This window comes from Canis lupus, chromosome 28 (genome assembly GCF_003254725.2).
Source record: "Canis lupus dingo isolate Sandy chromosome 28, ASM325472v2, whole genome shotgun sequence".
Taxonomy (NCBI): domain Eukaryota; kingdom Metazoa; phylum Chordata; class Mammalia; order Carnivora; family Canidae; genus Canis; species Canis lupus.
In genome coordinates, this window is record NC_064270.1 from 3,705,186 (window position 1) to 3,725,222 (window position 20,037).

General features: G+C 42.5%; 1 long non-coding RNA gene across 2 annotated transcripts; it reads right to left on the bottom strand.

The window, feature by feature from the left end:
• Positions 1-4,936: 4,936 nt before the first annotated feature.
• Positions 4,937-20,013, bottom strand: LOC118352708 (uncharacterized). Of its 2 annotated transcripts, XR_004810286.2 has the most exons (4): positions 19,233-20,013; positions 17,187-17,470; positions 10,786-10,896; positions 4,937-6,423 (listed from the first exon to the last, which is right to left on the bottom strand). It is a non-coding gene; the product is annotated as an uncharacterized LOC118352708 (long non-coding RNA). The 2 variants fall into 2 exon arrangements; XR_007406786.1 differs by lacking the exon at positions 4,937-6,423 and having other exon boundaries at positions 10,749-10,896; positions 19,233-20,012.
• Positions 20,014-20,037: the final 24 nt, after the last annotated feature.

The window sequence follows — 20,037 nt, forward strand, 5'->3', positions numbered from 1 at the left end:
GAGGGCCCAGGGCGGCGGCGCCAGGAAGGCGGCTCCGAGGGCGGCGGTGGGCGCAGGCCGCTGTGGCTCGCGGCTCGCGGCTCGGCGCTGGGGGGTAGATTCGCCAGGGCTTTGGCTTCAGGCCTGGCCGGAGACACAGTCCCGGGGCAGACGATGTTCGTTGCTGGAGAAACGCGCCAGGTCAATGCCCTCGGGCTTCTGCTGCGTACACCAGGCCACCCGGCTTGCTCCGAACGAGACCGCTGGTGCGCCCTTGCTGTGGACTTGCTGGTTAAGCAGATGTACACAGTTGGAATGAGCGGCATCGGGGACCAGCGTCGTCATCTCTGTATCAAAAGCTGCTGAGCAGTCTTCTGCTTGCCTTTTTTTTTTTTTTTTAAGGTTATTTATTTATTTATTTATTCATGAGATACACAGAGAGAGGGAGAGGCAGAGGGAGAAGCAGGCTCCATGCCGGGAGCCCGACACAGGGCTCGGATCCCGGGACTCGAGGATCACGCCCTGGGCCCTTTAGGCAGGCGCTAAACCGCTGAGCCATCCAGGGATCCCCTTCTGCTTGCTATCTTAATCCTGTTCAGGTGTAGCACTAGAAAAAGCATCCTCGAGAGCCATGATCGGTCGCCAGCCTGGATGCCCTGATGAACCTAAGCAATGCCGTGGAATATTGACATCAGAATGAGTTCTCTGACAAGGTAGAAGAAAATAAGACAACTCTAATGGTGCCTGAACAGATAAAAAGACCGTGCAAGCACAAAGATGGTAACATCCCATCCCCAGCTAACGTGACTACTGCTTCTCCCATGACAACTCTAGCCCTGCTTCTCCATTCCTCCCGCTTTCTAGATAAAAATTAAGCTAGTCACTGAATCGCCCCTGCTTTCTAACAGCACCAAAACAGAACCTGTTTCCTTGGACGCTCCCCAAAATCACCTAGCAGAAGCCCATATACCATAATAAGCCCACTTTTAACACCCTCATCCTGAGACTCCCTCACTACAGCAGCAAATTACCCTTCATCGTTTGACCATACTATGGGTAGTCTTTGATGGGCATCATAGTATGAATAAAAACCCATTTCAGAATTATAAGTAAGCATATACAAAAAAATAAAATCTTACAACTTATACTCTCCTGAGAAATAAAAACGGAATCCCTGGGTGGCTCAGCGGTTTAGCGCCTGCCTTCGGCCCAGGGTGCGATCCTGGAGTCCGGGATGGAGTCCTGTGTTGGGCTCCCTGCATGGAGCCTGCTTCTCCCTCTGCCTGTGTCTCAGCCTCTTTCTCTCTGTGTCTTTCATGAATAAATAAATAAAATCTTAAAAAAAAAAAAGAAAAAACATTAACCTGAATGGCTAAACAGATGAGATCTTGGAATATAAAAAGCTTGTACGCTAAATGCTCTGTGGCTTGTATGTTTGGTTTCCAGAACAGAAGAAAGACATTAATGGTAAAATCAGATTTCTTAGTTTTGACAAACATACCATGGTTATATCAGACATTAAATATAGGAGAAACAGTAAAGGGTATGTAGGTATTCCCTGTAGTATCTTTGCAACTTCCTATAGATTTAAAATGATCCCAAAATACTAATTTTATTTTTTTTTAATTTTTTTTAATTTTTATTTATTTATGATAGAGAGAGAGAGGCAGAGACATAGGCAGAGGGAGAAGCAGGCTCCATGCACCGGGAGCCCGACATGGGATTCCATCCCGGGTCTCCAGGATCGCGCCCTGGGCCAAAGGCAGGCGCTAAACCACTGCGCCACCCAGGGATCCCTAATTTTATTTTTAAAAAGTTATGAATTGGGGCACCGGGGTGGCTCGGTTAAGCATCTGGTTAAAAGCATCTGACTCTTGGTTTTCTCTCAGATTATGATCACAGGGTCCTGGGATCAAGCCCAGAGTTGGGCTCCATGCTCAGCCAGGAGTCAGTTTAAGGATCTTTCACCCCTCCCCTGCCCTTCCCCTTTGCACATGCTAGCTTTCTCTCAAATAAATAATCTTTTTTTTTTAAGATTTATTTATTTATTTGTGATAGACATAGAGAGAGAGGCAGAGACACAGGCAGAGGGAGAAGCAGGCTCCACGCAGGGATCCTGATGTGGGACTCGATCCCAGGTCTCCAGGATCATGCTCTGGGCCGAAGGCAGGCACTAAACCACTGAGCCACCCAGGGATCCCTAAATAAATCTTTTTAAAAAAATTATGAACAATTATCCTCCAGGGAAGAGTTTTATTTCTGCACTGGAGTAATAGTGATGGTTGTTATAATCTTGAGTGACTGGTATGAGGGTCAAATACAGTCACAACAACAGCTCTTCTGCCTCAATTCTAGCTTTTGGTTCTTCCCACTCCAACCAACAGGGTTCCTTCCTGGGTCCCCACATACCCTCTGGCATGTGGCCACCACCCACTGAAAGTGACCACACTTGCTCCCCACTACTTTGTTGTTACACGGAAGTCCATCAGTCCAGGATTTCTGACTGCTTTCAAAGTGAAAATAAGCTGTAAGTAAAACAAAACAAAGGCACAGAGAAGTTGGGTCAAGGCAGCATTGTCAAATTAAAGAAGGAGGAAACTGCCTCTTTTACTCTGCAAACATATTAACATATTCCTGAGCTTTCCTCGGTGAGATGTTATTCTGCAGCCCCCAGCCTTCACCCCAAGCACAGGAGTCAATTGATGCTATAGTGAGAGGCATTACATGATATGATATACCAACAAAACATAAAATAGGATACCAAAATTGAACACCTGATAGTCACTGGAGAACTAGGTGTAACGGTCTGGCATTTTATGGTAGCAGTGAATAGAAGTTTTCATTCAGAGGGTGCCTGGGTGGCATAGTTGCTTAAGCATGGGACTCTTGATTTTGGCTCAGGTCTTGATCTCAGGGTCATGAGATGAAGCCCCACGCTCAGCACGGAGTCTGCTAAAGTTTCTCTCCCTATCCCTCTGCCCCTGCTTACTTCATGCTCTCTCTCTCTCTCTCAAATAAATAAATCTTTAAAAAAATAAAAGGAAGTTTTCATTCAGGGAATTCTCCCATAATAAAAGAAAGATAGGGATCCCTTGGTGGCTCAGTGGCTGAGTGCCTGCCTTCCCCCAGGAGCCTTGGAGTCCTGGGATGAAGTCCCCTATCAGGCTTCCTGCATGGAGCCTGCCTCTCCCTCTGCCTGTGTCTCTGCCTCTCTCTCTGTTTCTCATGAATAAATAAATAATTTTTTAAAAAGATAGATATGAATGGCAGAAGATACAATTATTAAAACAACTGGGACCCTAGGAGGAGTTTATCTTCTGGAATCTGGTGATTTTCATTATGTTGGAGTAGAGGCTTGCTGTCCAATAGAAACAAAATGTGAGCCACGTATGTAATTTAAAATTTTTGTAGGAGCCACATTTATAAAAGTAGGAAGAAACAGGTAAAATTAATTTGTTTCAATGTATCCAAGATATAATTTCATATGTAATCAATATATAAAATTATCAGTGATACACTTTATATTATTTTTTACTGGAGTAAATCTTTGAAATGTGTGTATTTTCTGTTGGACAGCACATCTCAACACAGATGTTAAATTTTTATTGGGAATACTTAACATATATTTATATTTTATAAAATTTACAGTTAAAAAATTAGATTCACATATCTATGTTGTTCCAAACATAGTTAAAAATTTTCAAATATGAATTATCCATATTTAAATTTAAATTAAGGCAAGAAAGTAAAGAAAATGGAATTCTAGTGTGTTGTCTTCAGGAATGCAAAATGGTGCAGCCACTATGGAAAACAGCATGGCAAATTCTCAAAAATTGAAAAGGGGGATCCCTGGGTGGCGCAGCGGTTTGGCGCCTGCCTTTGGCCCAGGGCGCGATCCTGAAGACCCGGGATCAAATCCCACATCGGGCTCCCGGTGCATGGAGCCTGCTTCTCCCTCTGCCTGTGTCTCTGCCTCTCTCTCTCTCTCTCTCTGTGACTATCATAAATAAATAAATAATTTTAAAAAAATTTGAAAAGGATTACCATGTGATCCAGCAATTACATTTCTGGATATACTCAAAATAATTGAAAATAAGATCTGAAAGAGATAGTGGTACACCAATGTTCATAACAGCATTATTTACAATAGGGAAAAGGAGGAAGCAACCCAATTTGTTGATAGATGAATGAATAAACAAAATGTGGTCTGTACAAACAACATAATATCATTCATCCTTAAAAGAGAAGGAAATTCCGGGGCACCTCGGTGGCTCGGTTGGTTAAGCATCCAACTCTTGATTTTGGCTCAGGTCATGATCTCAGGGTCTGAGACTGATCTCTACATCAGTCACAGCATTCAGCAGTATCCTTAAGATTCTCTCTCCCTGTCCTTCTCCTTCTGCCCCTCCCCCCTTCTCATGCTCTCTCCGGGGCAAAAAGGAGAGAGAGAGAAGGAAATTCTGAGACATGCTACTACATGGATGAAACTTGAGGACATAACGCTTCATGAAACAAACCAGTCATAAAAAGACAAGTACCACATGATTCCACTTCAAGGAGGATCAGATTCATAGGCCAGAAAAAGGAATGGTGATGTAGCCCTGGACTGTGGGGAGGCAGGAAATGGGGAATTGTTTAATATGTATAGAGTTTCAGGCTTTCAAGATGAAAAGAGTACAGAGATTGTTTGCACAAGATTGAATGTACTTAACGCTACTGATCTTAGAAAATGGTTAAGACGGTCAACTTATATTGTTATTTTACTACAATTAAAATAAAAAGTCAGGGGTAACTGAGTGGCTCATTCAGTTAAGTGTCCAACTCTTGATTTCAGCCCAGTTCATGATCTCAGGGTCATGAGATCAAGGGTTGCGAGATTGAGCCCCGCAAAGGGCTCTGCACTGAGCACAGAGCCTGCTTGGGATTCTCTCTCCCTCTGTTCATTCCCCACCCCACCTACTGCCCCCTCCATCAATGAGTAAATTAATTTTTAAAAAAGTCAGGGGTGCCTGGCTCAGTCTGTAGAGCATGTGACTCTTGATCTTTGGGGTCATAAATTTAAGTCTCACATTGTGTGTAGAGGTTATTTAAAAATAAATTTAAAAATATTAAAAAGTCAGATCCTTAATCCCACTAGCCCATTTCAAGTGCTCAGCAGCCCTGTGTGGCTAACTGGCTTCCTTATCACACAATGCAGCTTTAGACTAAGAAAGGAGGAACTGAAATCCTACTATCTTCAACTGTCACTTTGAAAGGACTTCTTGGTTCTATCTCTGCCCTAAGCCACTGCCTTTCTTCACTCTGCCTGGAGGGTTAGAACCTGTTACTTAAGTCTAGAGAGTTGGAAATACTCATACCAATGACTTCAGAATAAGCTTCAGTTTCCTTTGGAGAGTTTCACTTGAATATAGAGGGCGGGGCAGCCATCTGATTGTTAGCCATCTACTTTGATCCTGTGGATGTAATACTTCTCAAAAGGAGGCACAAGAAAATTAAACTTCACGTGTCACCTGTGAAAGTTTATTCCAACATGGATTAACACTGAAATCACTGTGATCCAATGAATAAAATCTGAAAGCAATTTTTATAAAGTCCCATTTGTGAATAGCACAGAGATTTGACCCCTCAGGGCCAGAAAGAAGGGTGAAGGAGCTATACATGAGGCATCATCAGGGCTTGCTCTTGACTTTCCCTATAGGGCTTAAGTGTGATTGGCTTTTATTTACAGTTCTTAGTAAACATTAGGTTTCTTATCAGGTGCTCGATATATATTTTAGACAAAGATTGATTAGAGGTTATTTTAAGTTTTTGTTTTTAAGGAAGTGTGTGAGCAGAGCAGGGAGGAGGGAGCAGATACAAAGGGAGAGAGAGAATCTGAAGCAGTCCCTGCCCTAGCATGGAGCCCAAACCCAAGGCTCAAATCTTAGGACCCTGAGATCATGACCTGAGCTGAATGGACCTGTAACTGACTGAGCCACCCAGGGTCCCCTAGAGTTGTCTTTATAATAATCTTTGTATTTTATTACTATGTGATTTAATCATTTTTCTATTCTCCAAGTCTTTTTAGTTAACTTGTGGCTCCTAAGAATTTTTATTCTTTTCAGAAAAGACATAATATATGATAAGCCTGATAGGATACACATTATGCCTTATCAGTAAAGAATGAAAATCCCTCCTCTGGGTGATAAATTCTCTAAATGCAAGGACAGAACAATTTAATTCTCTTTGTCTTCCATGCCTTTAAGCACAGGGCTCAAATAAGTTCTAAGCAAGCATTTGCTGATGGCCAGAAAGGCTTTTTCTGTAGGTGTTAATATGTGTTTTAAATGACATTATCCAGTTTTATTTAACAAGGGTTAAATGTCTTTGTTGCTTACCAGTAATCAAAGACAGGCATCAAGTTTAGCTCAATCACTGAGTATCCAGGGCTGCTGGAATGGTCTCCTGCCCAAAGAAAGGACTCAAGTAGTATTGAATAGATAAGTAAATGAAAGCTAACTACTTTTTAAAGTAAACTGCTTTAAGATGAGTTGAGGTGGTGCCTGGCTGGCTCAAGTCTGTAGAACATGCAACTTTTGATCTTGGAGTTGGGAGTTCAAACCCCGCATCGGGCAGAGAGATTACTTAAACAAACAAATCTACCAAAAAGACAAATGCACACAATAAAAAGAAGAAAGGAAAGAAAGGAAAGAAAGGAAAGAAAGGAAGAAAGGAAGAAAGGAAGAAAGGAAGAAAGAAGGAAGGAAGGAAGGAAGGAAGGAAGGAAGGAAGGAAGGAAGGAAGAAAGAAAGAAAGAAAGAAAGAAAGAAAGAAAGAAAGAAAGAAAGAAAGAAAGAAAGAAAGAAAGAAAAAGAAAGAAAGAAAGAAAGAAAGAAGTACCTTATGGGGCACCTATTGTACCTTATGGGACTATTTGACTCAGTAGGTAGACAGAGAATGTGACTCAATCTTGGGGCTGTAAATTCAAGCCCCACATTTGTTGTAGAAATGACTTAAAAATAAAATCTTAAAAAAAAATAAAAAGAAAACAAAATGAGTAGGTAATTGCATTTCTTAATCCTTAGGAAGAACTTTCATGTAAGTATTTTAAGTGTTAAATACAGCAAAAGTGGGGTTTTTGACATCCTCTCAGATATTATAAACATTTAAGCCACAATTAAAAGACATTTGCCTGGGGCAGCCCTGGTGGCTCAGCGGTTTAGAGTCGCCTACAGCTCAGGGTGTGATCCTGGAGACCTGGGATCCAGTCCTATGTCAGTCTCCCTGCATGGAACCTGCTTCTCCCTCTGCCTGTGTCTCTGCCTCTCTCTCTCTCTCTCCTCTCTGTGTATTCTCATGAATAAATAAAATCTTTAAAAAAAAAAAAAAAGACAGTTGCCTGAATACATTCGGCACTAGGAAGAGCCATGCTCATAGGAGCTCAGCCACGGAAGTGAGGCTCTCTGCCAGCTGTGGTGAAGACGAATGAAAACCAACTCTGTTACTCTAAGTCAGCCAACACCCTAATAGGAAATGAGTTTATAGTTCACATTTTTGGGAAATGCCGAAATATTTTTTCATTGTATTTACAGATTTCAGTAGATTTATTTATAGACTGAATATTCATGACTCCATTGTAGATTGAGTCAGTTTACCCTCTCACTTAGAAGAGGATAGGAGAAAGGTCTTTACCAATATTAACTTGTTTGTTGTCAATTAACAGTACTCAGACTGGCCAGGATAGAAGAGAGTCACTATTAAGACTCCTTATTTCACTGTTGAGATTCAGCCCAGGGAAGTTATATGACTTTTTCAAAGTCACCCAAATAGTAAATTGTTGCACAGAAACCCAGAATGCTTGGAAGCTATTTTGGTGATTTTCCTCTTATGCCACACTGATTCTTTGCTATGAGTATATGTGTGCTTGTGTGTTCCTCACATTGTACATTAGTATGGGACCATCAAAATTGAAGCTGGAAACAGATCTTATTGTTCAATGGGGAAAAATTATTATTTCTGTGATCTTTAAAGTTTTTGCCAAAATATTAAAAACCCTCTGACTGGGATGCCTGGGTGGCTCAGCGGTTGAACGTCTGCCTTTGGCCCAGGGCATGATCCTGGAGTCCCGGGATCGAGTCCCATGTCGGGCTCCCTGCATGGGGCCTGCTTCTCCCTCTGCCTGTGTCTCTGCCTCTCTCCCCATCTCTCATGAATAAATAAATAAAATCTTAAAAAAAAAAACCCTCTGTTATAAGGGTATTGGGAAATGAAAACATTACTAAAACTAATATTTATTTTGTATTCTGTGACTTATTAGAAACATTGAGAAAGTGTTTTGTTTATAAAAGCTTACCAAGGATAATGCTTCCTCTTCTTTTCTTTTTTTTTTTTTTTTTTTAAATTTTTATTTATTGTTGATAGTCACACAGAGAGAAAGAGAGAGAGGCAGAGACACAGGCAGAGGGAGAAGCAGGCTCCATGCACCGGGAGCCCGATGTGGGATTTGATCCCGGGTCTCCAGGATCGCGCCCTGGGCCAAAGGCAGGCGCCAAACCGCTGCGCCACCCAGGGATCCCTCTCTTCTTTTCATTTTATAGCTTATGACAGAAAAAGTATCTTTTCAATTCTTTAGCCAATTGTCACATTCCTTTATATATTTGGATCACATTCCACTGTTTTACCATTTGTACTTCTAACATCAAGAAATATCTCCTAGAATTCCCCAGCACAAAGTTATTTTGCCAGCATCATGTCCTCTAGGACATCTTTAACCTTTTCATCATAAACACTTTACTGATGTTAAATTCTCCTTCAACACGTCCTCTGGCTGCAGATCTGGAGTCTCTTGTACAATAGCAATGTCAACATTCCCTCTGTCAGCTCCTTTGGTTATAACTCCATTTACACTAAGGCCCAGTCTCTCTCCCAGCATTATCACTTTTCATTTATTTGCTGTACTTTTGTCTTTATTGATCAATTCCTTCTTTTGATCATCCATTTCTTTGGGAATGTCATTAGGTTTATTTTGGGAGACAAGAAGTGACCCAATCACATGCTTTTCTGTCCATATGTGGGCTAAGCAACAGATTCACAGTGATCATTGACAGACTTTCAGAGAACTTATATGCCTTGTCACTTACCATGATATACATCTGTTATTTATATAGTGATTTGTGACCTGAAGAGCTGGCAGTGAAGTTTATATTTTATGCAATTACAGTTGATACACTGTTGCAACTAAAATTTGAATCATGTTTTTTTGGGGACTGATATGTAACTAAACCATTGTGAGTGTAATCTATGCATTAGGGAAGCCTATAAAATGAGGTATGGCTGTGTCCAGGTACAGTCTAGTAGAGAGTTTAAGAGGAACATAGACTTGAGGGTTTGATAGACTGGCTTAAATTCAGGACAACCATTGTCAACCTTTTAAAAGAAAAAGTAAGCAATTCAGTCAGTAAAATCAAGTTTGAGAATGACAAAAGAATGGCAATTTGGGACAAGCACACTATGGCAAACCATAGGCAAGTACAGAGAACAATGGAGGAGAGCATCCTTTTATAGGGGAAAGGAAGAAGTTGGGACAAAAGTCCACGGGAGAAAAATGAGAGTTTATTGGCTGCAGGCAAATTTGTGGTGGCCTTTCACTGGTTGCTGAGCTGAGAGGAAATCCTCCTTCCTTCCTGTTGGATTTTGCAAGCTGTGAGGAATGGTGTGTGTGAGAGCCCTCCTTTCATGGCTTCCTGACTAATTCTGAGTTAGGTTTCCTTAACACATTTTCACATCTTAGACAAGTGCCTCACCTGTAAAACTAAGATAAAACCATCCCATCTTTCAGGTAACTGTGAGAAGTAGTGATCACATCAAGATCTCGTTTCACACAGGACTGGGCAGATGCGTGCTAAGCTTGTGACCAGCAGTACTGGCAGCAGAAATAGAATCTCAATTTTCCATAGACAATTCCAAAATTATTTTACATTCTTATTATAATTAAACAGGGGAAAAATACTCTATGGAAGCCTATCTATTCACTTTCTTGCTGTCTGAAACCTCTTAAGACTACTAAGAGGTCCAGTTTTGGGTGGGGAAGGAAGTTAGAATATGTAAAGGAAGGTATGGTGTAGCTATCTAAGAGGACTGCCTTATTACCAGGGAGGAGGTGGAACTGGGTTGTCAGATGAGGAAAGAAATGAGGTTTGTGCAATGATCTATGTTTCTCTGAGTCACATCTACATGGTATCTTTATTATTTGGTTTACAATAATGTCTACAACATTAGCCAGTCTGTTAGCAAGTGCAAGAATAGGGGTGGCTAGGCGGCTTAGTTGGTTAAACATCCAACTCTTGATTTTAGCTTAGGTCGTGGTCTCAGGTCCTGGGATCAAGTCCCTCATTGAGATCTGCACTCAGTGGGGAGTCTGCTTGAGAATCATCTCCCTCTCCCTCTGCCCCTACTCCTGCTTGTGCTCTCTCTCTCGAAAATAAATAAATGTCAAAAAACAAAAACAAGTGCAAGAATAAATACATTCCAGGGGCCCCTGGCTGGCTAAGTTAGTAGAGTATGGAATCCTTAATCTCAGAGTCATGAGTTCTAGCTCCATGTTGGGTGTAGGGTGTAGGGATTAAAAAAAAAAAAAATTCCAGTAACAAGTAACATATTATCTTTTTGAAATCTGTAATTTTAGTTTTCTAAGAGTATATATCTGGAAGTAAATATGATATATATGTGTGTATATATATGCACATATATATTGGTTGGTGACTCGTAGGCATTAAGGATAACAAGGTAGATGACTTATTATATTTATTAACATTTTATTCCTAGTACCTCTAAAAGGGTCCTTGAGGAAGTATAAGAACTTTTTCTCTGACGAAGGGATCATTCTTCAGATTCTGGTGGTAGTCAATGAAATTAACATTGATATTAGGCAGTAAAGACCTGTAAAAGCAAAGGGAGAGAACTTGTTTTAGGAGGGCACCCAGATGACCTACAGATGAAGTTGCTATAATGAAGCCTCTAAGTTTGGAGTGTGATGTTTGCTCAGCACTTTGAGATGATCTCCAATGCTTATGACCTTGACAAAATATAGAATTTGGTTTAAGAAATGCCTGAAAATTCTCCATACTACCTTTTCTTGTGACTGAAATGTGGCCTCAAGTGGTTTTGGGTCCATGCATTTTTCCCTCTAACATAGGAAACAACACACAGGAAAGGTCCTTACTGGCACCGAAGAACAAAGGCTACTGAACTTGAGAAGCATAACTCTTGATCATCAATGCTTTTAGAGACAGCTCTTGGGATGCCTGGGTGGTTCAGCGGTTGGGGGTCTGCCTTTGGCTCAGGGCCTGATCCCAGGTCTGCAGATTGAGTATCCCATCGGGCTCCCTGCAAGGAGCCTGCTTCTCCCTCTGACTGTGTCTCTGCTTTTCTCTCTGTGTCTCTCATGAATAGATAAATAAAATCTTTTTAAAAAGAGAGAGATAGTTCTTGACCAAAAGAAAGAAATGTGAAAAGTAATCGAGAAAATCTGAACTAAAATTGGAATTGGGAAGACTTCTAGAGGAAGCTCTTATCCCCTACCACTAGTCAGTTATCCCCAACAGAAAGAGTGGTGCCTTGCATCTCCAACTGGAAGATGTCACTATTTTACTACGTTTCCCAGGAAAGATATTCTTCTGTCCAGCAACAACCCCAACTAATGGAAAATGCTGCAGCTCAGCCAATGAAAAGTCATTGTCACCTTAAACTCTTTCCTCCCTCCAATCAACTTTAATTTTTCCTTTGCCAATGGACTTCCTTGCCCAACCCTCTCTATAACAGCCTTCCATTTTATAGAATTCCTTGGAGTATCTCTCTGCTTGATGAGATACTGCTTGATTCATGAATCACTTGATAAGGCCAATTTGATCTTCAAACTTACTCAGTTTTATTTTTTTTAAAGATTTTATTTATTCATGAGAGAAACAGAGAGAGAGACAGAGACAGAGACACAGAGACACAGGCAGAGGGAGAAGCAGGCTCCATGCAGGGAGCCCCGCATGGGACTCAATCCCAGGTCTCCAGGATCACGCCCTGGGCCAAAGACAGTGCTAAACTGTTGAGCCACATCGGCTGCCCTCAGTTGTATTTTTTTTTAACAGAAAAAATCACAAAGAAAGGACAAAGGACAAGAATCATTGCAATAAGTGGTTATCTCAATATTCAGAAGAGGAGGAGCATAAAGGAAACCTTGTTAACACTTTTAGGTACATCCTTGCAGAAAATTTTAATGTATATAGATATATATTACACATTTGATGTAAATACCAAAATATATCATTTTAGGAAAATGTACACAAGACCACTTTTTTACAAAAAGATTTCTACTAGGGGCACCTGGGTGGCTCAGTTGGTTAAGTGTATAACTCTTGATTTCAGCTCAGGTCATGATCTCAGGGTTGTGAGATCAAGCCCTATGTTGGGCCTTGTTCTGGGCCTGGAGACTGCTTAAGATTCTCTCCCCCAACTCCACTGCACTCTCTCCATAACAGAAAAACAAAAATGAAAACAAAAACAAAAAGAGGTTTCTGCGCCACATGTCAGGATAGCAGCAGAAGTAACTGCTTGTCAGGCCAGATGATTTATCTCTCCCAGTACATTAAGCAGGAGGGCACTAAAAACAGTCATGTCATTACCCATCTATTGTATAAGCATGAGTGGCCTTCTGTATCTGTCAAGGTTCAGAGAGAGGAAGAGTAGCCACCAGGTAATGTGTATGTATAATTTGTTACAGGGATGCTATTGTGGGAGCTGGTTAAGCATCTCTGTCTAGAAAGGAAGATGGATGTAAAGTCTGGAGAGGCCAGAATGGCTGGAACTCAAGTTGGAAATAGAGCTAAAATTCGCCTTAGCTCCCTTGTTTTTGCCTCTAGTCTTGGTAGTGAGCATCTAGCAGAAGACCCTTCCTGAGCTTAACACATATCTGGCCCAAGAGTTGGGGAAGTTAAAGGAGGATGCAGGGGAGGTATCACAGCTATAAGGTTGGCTTCTGTCACCCAACAATGATGATAAGAACAGCAGGTTCTGCCCCTTGAAACCTCACACAAGGATCTCTCTTGTAGCCCCCCACATCTAAACACACAGAGAAGAGATTTCTGGGCAATATCCTTCAGCTTAATCAAGTTGCTATGGCATGAAGCCACTGACCCTGGTTTCTTTTTTTTTTTTTTTTTAATTTTTTAAATTTATTTATGATAGTCACACACAGAGAGAGAGAGAGAGAGAGAGAGAGGCAGAGACACAGGCAGAGGGAGAAGCAGTCTCCATGCACCGGGAGCCCGACGTGGGATTTGATCCCGGGTCTCCAGGATCACGCCCTGGGCCAAAGGCAGGCGCCAAACCGCTGCGCCACCCAAGGATCCCATGACCCTGGTTTCTTTATAGTCCTCGATGTGGCTTGCCTCTTGGATGCCCTGACAAAAGCATGAGTTTAAGACATTTTAGTGATTTATTTATTTATTTTTTTATTCATGAGAGACACAAAGAGAGAGAGAGAGGCAGAGACCCAGGCAGAGGGAGAAGCAGGCTCTATGCAGGAAGCCTGACGTGGGACTCGATCCCAGGTCTCCAGGATCACACCCTGGGCTGAAGGCAGCGCTAAACCTCTGAGCCACCCAGGCTGCCCAATTTTAGTGATTCTTGACTTGAGACTGTGATATAGGTAATTTTTCTTTCTTTCTTGTATGGAAGAGTAAGCCCCCCCCCTTTTGTCTCTCTCATTGTCACCCAATACCAAACCACTTTACTTAACTGATCTTCTTTAACTTATAACTGTCCCCTTTTTTTCCTGTTGGTAGGTAATAAACAAAACCAAACCAAACCTTTTTCTTTTTTAAAAGATTTTATTTACTTGGGTTTTTGTTTGTTTGTTTGGTTGGTTGGTTGGTTTTTTTAAGATTTATTTGACAGCACAAGCAGCAGGAGCAGCAGAAAGAGGGAGAAGCAGGCTCCCTGCTGAGCTGGGAGCCCGACACGAGGGCTCGATCCCAGGACCCTGGGATCATGACCCAAGTAGAAGGGAGACATTCAACTGACTAAGCCACCCAAGCCCCCCAGTAAAAAACTTTCAAAGTCAATATTATTAACACCTCCTATTATGGGATAAAGATCTCAAAATTGTTCTAGTTTTGCAGGATAACATTTGGGGTTTATGTTTTTTGTAAGTAGTCAAAATATACATGTTAGCAGGACACCATTGTTGCTTAATAACTCTCAAGGGAGGGGATCCCTGGGTGGCTCAGCAGTTTGGCGCCTGCCTTTGGCCCAGGGCGCGATCCTGGAATCCCGGGATCGAGTCCCACATCAGGCTCCTGGCATGGAGCCTGCTTCTCCCTCCTCCTGTGTCTCTGCCTCTCTCTCTCTCTCTGTGTGTGTGTCTATCATAAGTAATAAATAAATCTTAAAAAAAAAACTATCAAGGGATTAAAAAAAAGAACTTTCAACAAAAGCATAGATAATGAAAATACTTAGCACATATTCAGCTCTCCAAGGAAGGACTGGACTCCACATGGCCTGTGCTCACACTTCTGTCCTATCAGCTCTTTGCCACATGCAGTGAAGCTCAGGAATCATTGGCCAATACTGACCTCTTGTTCATTTGCCCTTGGGGAGCACAAAGTCTGCCATGAGCAAATGGAGGCAGAACAGGATGCTCCCTAACAAAGGATTAGTACTCAGGGGGATTGTGGGGCTGACGCAGGGACAGGCTCCCTCCCACTCATCCAACCACAATGGTTTCAAAATAGAAGCTACAGTGGGAAGGAATTGTTTTTACCATATTAATTTGGGCGAGGTATGCTGGGGTCAGATGCTAATACAGAGAGAGAAAACTGGGATCCTTGGGTGGCTCAGCGGTTAAAGCATCTGCCTTCAGCCCAGGGCGTGATCCTGGAGTCCCAGGATTAAGTCCCATGTCAGGCTCTGTGCATGGAGCCTGTTTCTCCCTCTGCCTGTGTCTCCGCCTCTCTCTCTCTCTCTCTCTCTCATGAATAAATAAATAATCTTAAAAAAAGAGAGAGAGAGAGAAAACTGTTTTCTGTACTCACAGCCACCCAAGGTCACTCGGGGGAAGCACCAGGTTAATCATGAGGCAGAGTGAGGGGTAACTGTGGTTTATTGTGATTTTTGCTGGAAGGAAAAGTTTAGGCAGGGCAAATAGGTTTAGGATTGGCTAATTTGAATAATTTCAGTGGGCCCTTGGGTACAGGGGCTATCCCAGGATACCTGATACTTGGCCCTGCGGTAATCAGGGTGGGTGTATAGTGGTCCAGAGTATATAATTCAGATAAGGGAGATGTTTGGTGTTGTGGACTTAACGGGTTGTTCAAGAAGAGGAACTGACCAGCCTCTAGCCAGAATGTCAAAACTGGATCAAGATAGCACACATCTGGGATGCCTGGGTGGTTCAGCGGTTGAGCATCTGCCTTCCGCCAGGGCGTGATGCTGGGGACCCGGGATCGAGTCCCGCATCGGGCTCCCTGCATGGAGCCTGCTTCTCCCTCTGCTTGTGTCTCTGCCTGCCTCTCTCTGTGTGTCTCTCATGAATAAATAAATAAAATCTTAAAAAAAAAAAAAGATAGCACACATCTACCCATACAATCTTATATCACAGCATATTCTTTCAAAACAATGTATGTAAAAGATTGCACATCTTGTTACTTCTTTAATCCAAGACGTTAAAACTCCCCACTGACGTTAACTTCAAAATTTTTCTCAAATTTTGAAATATTTCATCATTCAAAAATTGTATTACAGTAATTGCTTTTTAAAGAGTTGAAAAAAAAAATAAAGAGTTGAAAAGCCCCTCATGGGGCACTTGGGTGGCTCAGCTGGTTAAGCATCTGCCTTCTGTTCAGGTTATAGTCCCAGGGTGCTGGGATCCAGCCCTGGGTCAGGCTGTCTGCTAAGCGAGGAGTCTGCTCCTCCCTCTGCCCCTGTTCATGTGTACTATCTCTCAAATAAATACATAAATAAAATCTTAAAAAAAAAAAAAAGGTTGAAAAGTACCTCACAGCACTGGTTTACCTCTAAGTTTTTGTCCCCAAACAATGAAATAGTCAATATATCAAAATGTCAACTGTCTTACATTTGTAAAGTATCTGTAATTTTCTGCACGTTTTAAATATTCCATATATATTTTTTTTTAAAAAATGGAAGTTACTGAAAGAGAAAAAGAGACAGAGAAGAGCTGCAAGCTGCCCTGCATCCAGTGCATCTTTTTTTCTTGCCACTTTTTATTGAGATATAACTGGCATTGATGTACGTCTTAATCCAAATGAAGTTTCCTGACTCTCCTGAGCCCCATAGAAATGAAGGCATTTAATTGTACATACTTTGGGATGGGAAAACTTATAATCAAGCTAAAAGCTTACAACTCAGAATGAAGACAGACAGACCTTAGCTCAACTAATGTCCAAGCCAGGCCTTTTTTCTGGCTTGCCCTGATGAGGAAATGGTCAAAGGGCATCCATGCAATATTGCCCAGTATCACCCAGCCCACTTGCAGTCTTTTGCTAGGCAAAAAACAATAAAAAAAACAATTCAAGCAAGTAACAAGCTCAGAGAGGTGCCATAATTCCTCTTTCACTGTTTAATACAAAGTACTGTTTGAAATAACTGCAAAACCCCAAGGGTCCAGCCTTCTGGGGTGGTGACTTCTTGAAGCATTGGTGCTGCTTCAAAGGTGCATTTTTCTTTTTTTTTAAATGATGTAAAATTGGGATATAACATTATATTCATGTCAGGTGTACCACATAATTCATTATTTGCATATACTACAAAGTGAAAACAATAAGTCACCATCCAACACCATACAACTGACCTTCTTCACAAAGGTTTATTTATTTTTTTAAATTTTATTTATTTATTCTTGAGAGACACACACAGAGAGAGGCAGACACATAGGCAGAGAGAGAAGCGGGCTCCATGCAGGGAGCCTGAGGTGGGACTCGATCCTGGGACTCCAGGATCACGCCCTGGGCCGAAGGCCTTAACAGCTAAGCCACCCAGGTATCCCACAAAAGTTTATTTGTCTGTATAGATCAAGAAAATTCTCCAGATGAGGCAGCTGAACTGGCTTTCATCCCACCTGGGTTCTTTCATTGTCATCCCTGCCTGCTAGAGTACCTGGCCTCAAGGAGAAACATTACATCTGGACAGGTTCCATGCTGCTGCTGGGTAGTTCAACTTACCTTTTTTACATCATTCTTTTCTTCTCTCAGTGGGAAAGGAAGCCAAAAAAGGGGCTTGTAAGCCAGCCCAAGTCTCTCTCTCTTGGGTTCAAGGGTGCGGCAGTTAAGAGTGCATACCTTAGGACGCCTGGGTGCTCAGCAGTTAAAATGTCTGCCTTCAGCTCAGGCTGTGATCCTGGAGTCCCCGATAGAGTCCCAAGTTGGGGTCCCTGCAGGGAGGCTGCTTCTCCCTCTGCCTTTGTCTCTGCCTCTCTCTCTCTCTGTCTTCTATGAATAAATAAAATCTAAAAAAAAAAAAAAAAAGAGCACATACCATAGAACCAAAGTGCCTCAGCATGCCAGCATTTACACCTGCCATCTACAAGCTGAGTGACCTTAGGAAAATTACCTTAATGACTCTGTACTTCAGTTTCCTTCCACTAAGTGGTGATGGTAGTTAACACCTGCTGCTAGCTTGCTATGATGTTTAAATGAGATTTAGTATTCAAAACCAGTACAAACCACAGTGAAGGTGTAATACATGCAAGCTATTGTTACTGTATTGCTATCTGATAGATACTGTAGCTTTGAATAAAAGCCATCTCTGAGCCTCAGGGATCCTGCTCATTGGCACTCTCCTAGGAAAGGGGGTGGGCAAAACTTAATGAAGTTTTCTTTCAAGGAGTAACTGGAAAATTTTAATAGACTCCAGACAATACAAACTTCTGTACCATTTGTTATGGATGAGTGGCTTCCACAGAGGAGCTTATTTTTGAAACTTAAAAATATTTGTTGAAAGGCGTTAAATTTGTGATAATCTATTTACATAAATAGGAAATTAAAAGGCAGGTCAGTCTCTCCGAGAGGATACATTTTGGGGTGAGCTTCATTTGTGGTGAATTCAATTGTTTTTAAATCACAAACCTTAAAGGTGCACGTGTCTGCAGGTACTCTCAACAATAAAAACAACAACAACAACAACCATGTGGGGGTGGGGTGGATGGATCAGCCTTTTAGTGCCGCCTTCAGCCCAGGGCCTGATCCTGGAGACCCGGGATCCAGTCCCAAGTCAGCCTCCCTGCAGGGAGCCTATTTATTCTCGTGAATAAATAAAAATGAGAGACACACAGAGAGAGGCAGAGACATAGGCAGAGGGAGAAGCAGGCTCCATGCGGGGAGCCCAATGTGGGACTTGATCCCAGGACTCCAGGATCATGTGCTGAGCCGAAGGCAGATGCTCAAACCGCTGAGCCACCCAGGCGTCCCAATAAGTAAAATCTTTAAAAAGTCTCTTTTAGATTTCTGAGTTTAGGTGAGACATTTTTGAGGTGAAAAGAATGGAGGTCCCTATGACCCCACAGCTGAGGTGGTCCAGGAAGACAAGTGTGGGCAAATATTTTCCAGTTGGTGAGAAGAACTGGAAATTGTGGGCAAGGCCTGGATTTGTGGCACCAGTATGAACAATTTCAGGCCTCACTGTGAAAGAGGGTCTACCTGTAATGTTGCTGGTTCTCATCTCTGAAAAAAACATTAATAGGCACCTAGGATTACTCCCAAGACCAGAGAGAGGCTCATAATCAGGCCAAGGCTCTAATCTTTCTTTCAGGGAGGCTCTCAAAGATTATTGCATTGTTGGGCAGCCCGGGTGGCTCAGCGGTTTAGCACCGTCTTCAGCTCAGGGCCTGATCCTGGAGACCCAGGATGGAGCCCCACGTGGGGCTCCCTGCCTGGAGCCTGCTTCTCCCTCTGCCTGTGCCTCTGTCTGTCTCTCTCTCTCATTAATAAATAAGTAAAATTTAAAAAAAAAGGATTATTGCATTGTTGATCAATAATGAACAGGGAGCCCCTCGAAGGGATCAAAGAGCCCGTGTAGCTTGAGTCTCTCTTAACGGACTATATAAACATATCTTCTTGGACCTGGCTTCACAGTCCCTTAATTCTGAAGCACTATTTTTTGTTACCGTTTTAATATTTGCCTCAGATTGGCTGCTTGCATTCTCTCTCCAGAACCACTTTTCTACAGTCAGCTATGATGAAGTCATTGTGGAGTTTTGTGGGAACACCTACCTGATTTTTGTAGGACTCATTTTCAGTAATTTTGCTTTAATTTTCTCCTTGTACATTTTCACCCCCTCTAACAGCTCTTCCTTTCACTTTTCCCATTTTTCTTTCCTAGAATCAGCTTTTGACAAACTGCTTTTTACTGTCATCCGCTCATAATCTGCCACTACTCCAAACATTCCCTTAATTTAACCAGTGATTTTAAAATAATCTGTTCTGTGAAACCTGTGATGAATGCCTTGATCTCATCCTCTTTATAAAGAGTCTCCAAAAATTAAAATGGTGATAATTACTAACTCCAGAACACATCAAGAAGTCTCCACTGCTCTCAGGCTGGGAAGCCATTTCCACCCAGCCTTTAGTTTCAGGTGTTCCCTTGGGTCTTCTGGGTCACCTTCAGAGACCGGGGACTCCTCAGCCCAAGTAATCAACATGTGAGCAACCTCAGTGAACATGTTACTCCTTCCCTAAATTCTGCAATCGGAGCCGCCTTTATCCGTCTCGCTGTTTTCGGTTCCCTATTTTCTCCTTGGCAGGAAATTACTCTTTTTTTTCTCTCACGCTGATCTTCAATACCGGAGTCCTTGAGGTCCCGGTTTAGGGGGGGAACTCTCCCAGTCAGCATCTCCCGGAGCTCAACGCTGCCGCGGTCAGACCCTCCCCCGCCCTGAGAAAGGGCTGGCGCGAGGCAGCGGCTCTCCTCTCCACAGCGTCCCCTTCCGCAGGCCCCGGCCCTGCCCCGCGCCCCGCAGACCAATCCCTGGCTCCGCCCCGGGAGCGGCACAATGGCGCCCTCGCGGCCCCGCCCCTG